Raw genomic sequence first — 8,270 nt, forward strand, 5'->3', positions numbered from 1 at the left:
AAAAAAATGTTTGTTAACCACGTTGTACTGTATTTTGTATTTTCACATACATTTATAAAGTTCCTTGTAGGGTTGGCCACCCTTCTCCGTTTCCATGCGTTATATTACGGAGAAGCGCTATAGCCAACGAGAGGGGGTAGCACTCGGTCTGACGTCATGATCTTACAACAAGATACGCCTGGAGCTCTATCACGGAGGCGAATCATTTACGGTATAAAAAGATTTACAGCCGAGAGGGCTAACTCGTTGGAGCACACAAGCAATTACAAAGCCAGCTAGATACAACTTTTGGCACCAGCGGAGCGCAGCGCACAACCCTCGAATACGCTCCTTGAGCTGAGCCCTCTCTTGCCTCTTTTTTATCCCGGGTGACAATTAATTTGTGCGCTCCAAGTCAAATCAGAGCGCACTCCGTTGAAATGCGAGCAGTAGCATAAAGACCTTGCACCTTCGAGAGAGGGGACAGAGACATATTTAGTGTTTGACAGTGTCAGACAGTGAGCGGGGAACAGCAGAGGAGCACCTGTCTTCACCGCATGTCCTTGGAAAGCAGCTAAAACCGAGACGCATCATCGGTCTAGTCCGGGGACAGAAGCCTAAACAAATGGGCGCTGCCAGCGTGGACCTGCTGGTCACCCTCCAGATCCTGCCGGGTTTCTTCTCCAACTGCCTGTTCCTCGCGCTCTACGACTCGGTGGTGCTGGTGAAGCGTGTGGTGTCGTTGCTGAGCTGCCCTGGCGGCGGCGGGGGAGAGTGGCAGCGCATGCTGACCTCGGCGGGGCTCCGTTCCATATGGAACAGCTTTCTGCTGGACGCATACAAACAGGTAATGAACCATGTCATACTGTCGTATAAACAGCTTTCTGCTGGATGCATACAAACAGGTAATGAACCATGTCATACTGTCATATAAACAGCATTCTGCTGGACGCATACAAACAGGTAATGAACCATGGCATACTGTCGTATAAACAGCATTCTGCTGGACGCATACAAACAGGTAATGAACCATGTCATACTGTCGTATAAACAGCATTCTGCTGGACGCATACAAACAGGTAATGAACCATGGCATACTGTCATATAAACAGCATTCTGCTGGATGCATACAAACAGGTAATGAACCATGGCATACTGTCATATAAACAGCATTCTGCTGGACACATACAAACAGGTAATGAACCATGGCATACTGTCGTATAAACAGCATTCTGCTGGACACATACAAACAGGTAATGAACCATGGCATACTGTCGTATAAACAGCATTCTGCTGGACACATACAAACAGGTAATGAACCATGGCATACTGTCATATAAACAGCATTCTGCTGGACGCATACAAACAGGTAATGAACCATGGCATACTGTCGTATAAACAGCTTTCTGCTGGATGCATACAAACAGGTAATGAACCATGGCATACTGTCATATAAACAGCATTCTGCTGGACGCATACAAACAGGTAATGAACCATGGCATACTGTCGTATAAACAGCTTTCTGCTGGATGCATACAAACAGGTAATGAACCATGTCATACTGTCATATAAACAGCATTCTGCTGGACGCATACAAACAGGTAATGAACCATGGCATACTGTCATATAAACAGCATTCTGCTGGACACATACAAACAGGTAATGAACCATGGCATACTGTCGTATAAACAGCATTCTGCTGGACACATACAAACAGGTAATGAACCATGGCATACTGTCATATAAACAGCATTCTGCTGGATGCATACAAACAGGTAATGAACCATGGCATACTGTCGTATAAACAGCATTCTGCTGGACACATACAAACAGGTAATGAACCATGGCATACTGTCATATAAACAGCATTCTGCTGGATGCATACAAACAGGTAATGAACCATGGCATACTGTCATATAAACAGCATTCTGCTGGACGCATACAAACAGGTAATGAACCATGGCATACTGTCATATAAACAGCATTCTGCTGGATGCATACAAACAGGTAATGAACCATGGCATACTGTCATATAAACAGCATTCTGCTGGACACATACAAACAGGTAATGAACCATGGCATACTGTCATATAAACAGCATTCTGCTGGACGCATACAAACAGGTAATGAACCATGGTATGTTAACACTGCAGGCTACACTGAGGCTCGAGTTTGTGCTTATACTGTGAGTTGTAGCAACTTGTATTGTGGGTATAACTGTGTTCAACAGACCCACAGGTATTGGGCAATGTTCCAATATGATAGTAATCTCTCATGGACATATTCACAGATAATTTTACTATTTTTACTCTAGCGAAATAGTGTCCTCTAAAAGTGTCCGAGTGGCATCACCTGGAAAAGTTGGTATGCGTCAGCATACAATTATCTCAACGGTTATAGGCATACTTCTCTGTTAATCTTAACCTTTCAAAAGCACTGTATCGTTTTTAGAAGGTCAGTCCTTCATTTTAAAAGGACAGTTATACATCTGCATCACTGACTTCTTCTTATCTGGTCATCTGAGCCCATGTCCTCTCCTTTAAATGTTGAACTTTAATATCAAATTCAAAATGTAGGTTATCTGATCTAAAACGTGATGAACTTTGGTCCCCAGACAGTCAAAACCATGAGGGCCATTCACCCCTCTGTTACTCAGAAGTTCAGAGGTCTGGCTTCTCCTAAATGTTACATTTTAACTCCCAAACCAAACATAGACCAGTGTGTCAGTGCCAGCCAGACACCAGGTAGACAGGTAGACAGGTAGACAGGTAGACATGTAGACAGGTAGACAGGTAGACATGTAGACAGGTAGACAGGTAGACATGTAGACAGGTAGACAGGTAGACATGTAGACATGTAGACAGGTAGACAGGTAGACAGGTGGGCACTTACACAGATCATCTTACTTCTACAGGCATTTTGACAGATAAGAACATGTACAGAATGGATGTGAATGGCTTATAGGAGGTGAATGAAACACGTGCACGACGCTCGTCACTAAAGAATGTGGTTGGTCTAGTTTGGGGTAATTTGGTAGAGGAATCCCCTGCTTCTCCCCTCTCTGTCCCCTTGTTGGTCTAGTTTGGAGTAATTTGGTAGAGGACTCCCCTGCCTCTCCCCTCTCTGTCCCCTTGTTGGTCTAGTTTGGGGTAATTTGGTAGAGGAATCCCCTGCTTCTCCCCTCTCTGTCCTCTTGTTGGTCTAGTTTGGGGTAATTTGGTAGAGGACTCCCCTGCCTCTCCCCTCTCTGTCCCCTTGTTGGTCTATTTTGGGGTAATTTGGTAGAGGAATCCCCTGCTTCTCCCCTCTCTGTCCTCTTGTTGGTCTAGTTTGGGGTAATTTGGTAGAGGAATCCCCTGCTTCTCCCCTTTCTGTCCTCTTGTTGGTCTAGTTTGGGGTAATTTGGTAGAGGAAACCCTGCCTCTCCCCTCTCTGTCCCCTTGTTGGTCTAGTTTGTGGTAATTTGGTAGAGGAAACCCCTGCCTCTACCCTCTCTGTCCCCTTGTTGGTCTAGTTTGGGGTAATTTGGTAGAGGAAACCCTGCTTCTCCCCTCTCTGTCCTCTTGTTGGTCTAGTTTGGGGTAATTTGGTAGAGGAAACCCCTACCTCTACCCTCTCTGTCCCCTTGTTGAGAGTCTGATCCTCTGTTGTGTCCTTGTCACTTTGTCACACTCTCTCTATCGCTTCATCCTCTCTTGTTCTCTTTCACTCTCTCATGCCCCCTCTCTTCCCCTCGCCCTGCCTTTGTCGTTCAGTCCTTGTCTCTGTCGTTCAGTCCCTGCTCCTGTCGTTCAGTCCCTGCCTCTGTCGTTCAGTCCCTGTCTCTGTCGTTCAGTCCCTGTCTCTGTCGTTCAGTCCCTGTCTCTGTTGTTCAGTCCCTGTCTCTGTCGTTCAGTCCCTGCTCCTGTCGTTCAGTCCCTGCCTCTGTCGTTCAGTCCCTGCCTCTGTCGTTCAGTCCCTGCCTCTGTCGTTCAGTCCCTGTCTCTGTCGTTCAGTCCCTGCCTCTGTCGTTCAGTCCCTGCCTCTGTCGTTCAGTCCCTGCCTCTGTCGTTCAGTCCCTGCCTCTGTCGTTCAGTCCCTGCTTCTGTCGTTCAGTCCCTGCCTCTGTCGTTCAGTCCCTGCCTCTGTCGTTCAGTCCCTGCCTCTGTCGTTCAGTCCCTGCCTCTGTCGTTCAGTCCCTGCCTCTGTCGTTCAGTCCCTGCTTCTGTTGTTCAGTCGTTCAGTGTTTCTATGTCAAACGGTTTTGGCATATTTCAGTCTTCTGTGATGGACAGGACTAGTCAAAAGTTTGGGCACACCTACTCATTCCAGGGTTTTTCTTTATTTTTACTATTTTCTATACTGTAGAATAGTAGTGAAGACATCAAAACTATGAAATGACATATATGGAATCATGTAGCAACCTAAATATATTTTATATTTGAGATACTTCATAATAGTCACACTTTGCCTTGATGACAGCTTTGCACACTCCATCACACACACACACACACACACACACACACACACACACACACACACACAGGGCTAGGTAGGTTACTTTCTAAATGTAATCTGTTACAGTTACTACATGACCTGTCCAAAATTGCAGTCGGTAACGTAATTGTTTTGATTTCCCAAACTCAGTAATAATCATTTCTTTGGGGCGGCAGCGTAGCCTAGTGCTTAGATTGTTGGACTAGTAACCTGGAAGGTTTCAAGATTGAATTCCCGAGCTGACCAGAGCCAACTCAGTTGTTTATGATCTTGTTGTCATGGAGGACTGATTGGGCTCATTGCTACCATTGCTTGCTATAGGCTTATTGTTTACATTTTTGTTGGTGACACTTTGATATCTCGATAATTTTCAGCGGTTTAAGTCTACCAAAGAGCGCAAGTTTGAACTTGTGTCCATTAGGCCTATGGAGAAAGAAAATGTATTTAGCATGAATTAGATTGAGCAATGAAAGCCCCAACCCGTGGCCTTCTTAAATAAACTCTTTGTTGACAGTATGGAGCATAATACCAGAGAGGAGTATAGAAGGGAGAAAGTCACCAGACTTCTGTTCCACAGACTGGGATCCACACGATGCAGCTGTTGCAGGAGCCCTGGCTATCCACTGGTCGACAAAAACAACAATTGATAGGCAGCTTACAATTATTCAATTCAACCATTATTGGTATAAAATACACATATTTTTTATTTATTTGTATTTATTTCACTTTTATTTAACCAGGGAGGCTAGTTGAGAACAAGTTCTCATTTGCAACTGCGACCTGGCCAAGATAAAGCGTAGCAATTCGACACATACAACAACACAGAGTTACACATGGAATAAACAAAACATACAGTCAATAATACAGTAGAAAAAGTCTATATACAGTGTGTGCAAATGAGGTAGGATAAAGGAGGTAAGGCAATAAATTGGCCATAGTGGCGATGATATATACGTTTGTGAACAGCCATCCACCACAACCACAATCCGTAAGGCACAAATAGCTACATGAGAGAGCAGCAGTGTGATTCACTCAATAATACATGATATCCAATGAAGGTGCCACCAACCACCTGTAGTGTGTATATTATTGTCTTGATTGACTGGCGACACCAAGCTTCTCTTTTCTTTCAGAAAGACAGTACAGCTCAAGATGACCAGCTGATAACCAACCTCTCTTTATCTCTTTCTCCCTCCCCTCCTTCCTCTCGCTCCTCTCCTACCCTCCTTCCCTCCTCTCCCTCCTCTCCTCCCCTCTCTCTCCCCATGTAGGTGAAACTTGGCAGTGAGGCACCCAACTCCAAAGTGGTGAAGGTTCCTGGTAGCGGTGGTAACCATGGCGTCCGGCGTAGGAGCAGTGTGACCGCTACCACGGCCCGTCATCCTGGAGACGAGTGCCGCCTGCTGGACTTCGAGTCATCAGAGCGCCCTCTTGTGGTGAACTTCGGTTCGGCCACCTGACCCCCATTCATCAGCCACCTGCCCGCCTTCCGGCTGCTGGTGGAGGAGTTCTCTAACGTGGCTGACTTCCTGCTGGTCTACATCGACGAGGCGCACCCCTCAGACGGCTGGGTGGCGCCCACCATGGGCCCATGCTCCTTCGAGGTCAGGAAGCACCGGTCGCTGGAGGAGAGGGTGGTGGCGGCCATGAAACTGACTGAGGCCTTCAGCCTGCCGCCTCAGTGCCAGCTGGTGGCTGATTGCATGGACAACAATGCTAACGTAGCCTACGGCGTGTCCTACGAGAGGGTGTGCATCGTGCAGAGAAGGAAGATTGCCTACCTGGGTGGGAAAGGACCCTTCTTCTACAACCTGAAGGATGTGAGGCAGTATCTGGAACAGAGATATGGCAAGAGATAGGGGGCAGACAGACAGAGAGGACGAGTTCTGTAACAACTGAACGGCTGATAAGAGAAAGACAGAATATTTATTTTCGTATAAAGGGAGAATTAAAGGAAGGCGAGGTGCTTTCGGAACTGATCTGTTCTGACCACGAATGACAGGCAATGCTCGGGAACAGAACATGTGACAGGTTCTAAAATTCCCAAGTTCCACATCTCTGGAACTTCCTTTCTGGAAGGAGACCAACATTCCATAAAACCTTTTGACTGGAACACAATAGAACAGATAGACTTAAGAACATGGACTGATGCTCTGCTACCTATGACAGTGAGTTGACTGAAAGAAGAAATTGAATAGGTTGACCCGTGACACGCTTTATCAATAACTCCAACCCCAGTTGCGAATAATCTAAACGTTTTCTAGTTACAGTACACATTATCTTCTAACCTGGCTCCTTTCAAAACCAAAACCAAATTACTGCACAGAGAAGAAAGCACAAGTGCCCAACTATATAAATGTAAATGTATATATATATACGCAAATATGTGTATATATATATATATATATGCATATATATATATATAAACAATTATATTAATTTATTTCTATGGAGTTTTAAATGTTATGTTTGTTTTTACACCACAATAATGTTTTGTATGTTGATGCACTTGCAATGCTTTTTATTTAAGAAAACAATCGATCATATAAGGGGTGTTATACCACTGTTTAAACCAGCTAGAGTAGACTGTTTAAACCACCTAGAGTAGACTGTTTAAACCACCTAGAGTAGACTGTTTAAACCACCTAGAGTAGACTGTTTAAACCAGCTAGAGTAGACTGTTTAAACCAGCTAGAGTAGACTGTTTAAACCACCTAGAGTAGACTGTTTAAACCAGCTAGAGTAGACTGTTTAAACCATCTAGAGTAGACTGTTTAAACCACCTAGAGTAGACTGTTTAAACCACCTAGAGTAGACTGTTTAAACCACCTAGAGTAGACTGTTTAAACCAGCTAGAGTAGACTGTTTAAACCAGCTAGAGTAGACTGTTTAAACCATCTAGAGTAGACTGTTTAAACCAGCTAGAGTAGACTGTTTAAACCAGCTAGAGTAGACTGTTTAAACCACCTAGAGTAGACTGTTTAAACCAGCTAGAGTAGACTGTTTAAACCATCTAGAGTAGACTGTTTAAACCAGCTAGAGTAGACTGTTTAAACCAGCTAGAGTAGACTGTTTAAACCATCTAGAGTAGACTGTTTAAACCAGCTAGAGTAGACTGTTTAAAACATCTAGAGTAGACTGTTTAAACCAGCTAGAGTAGACTGTTTAAACCACCTAGAGTAGACTGTTTAAACCAGCTAGAGTAGACTGTTTAAACCAGCTAGAGTAGACTGTTTAAACCACCTAGAGTAGACTGTTTAAAACACCTAGAGTAGACTGTTTAAAACACCTAGAGTAGACTGTTTAAACCACCTAGAGTAGACTGTTTAAACCACCTAGAGTAGACTGTTTAAACCAGCTAGAGTAGACTGTTTAAACCAGCTAGAGTAGACTGTTTAAACCACCTAGAGTAGACTGTTTAAACCACCTAGAGTAGACTGTTTTAAACCACCTAGAGTAGACTGTTTAAACCACCTAGAGTAGACTGTTTAAACCACCTAGAGTAGACTGTTTAAACCACCTAGAGTAGACTGTTTAAACCACCTAGAGTAGACTGTTTAAACCACCTAGAGTAGACTGTTTAAACCACCTAGAGTAGACTGTTTAAACCACCTAGAGTAGACTGTTTAAACCACCTAGAGTAGACTGTTTTAAACCATCTAGAGTAGGCTGTTTTAAACCATCTAGACTAGGCTGTTTTAAACCATCTAGAGTAGACTGTTTTAAACCATCTAGAGTAGACTGTTTTAAACCATCTAGAGTAGGCTGTTTAAACCACCTAGAGTAGACTGTTTAAACCACCTAGAGTAGACTGT

General features: G+C 44.2%; 1 pseudogene; it reads left to right on the forward strand.

Moving 5' to 3' along the window:
- The first annotated feature begins 201 nt into the window (after positions 1–201).
- Positions 202–6,770, forward strand: LOC139383961 (type II iodothyronine deiodinase-like; annotated as a pseudogene).
- Positions 6,771–8,270: the final 1,500 nt, after the last annotated feature.

Source organism: Oncorhynchus clarkii, chromosome 25 (genome assembly GCF_045791955.1).
Source record: "Oncorhynchus clarkii lewisi isolate Uvic-CL-2024 chromosome 25, UVic_Ocla_1.0, whole genome shotgun sequence".
NCBI classification, from domain to species: domain Eukaryota; kingdom Metazoa; phylum Chordata; class Actinopteri; order Salmoniformes; family Salmonidae; genus Oncorhynchus; species Oncorhynchus clarkii.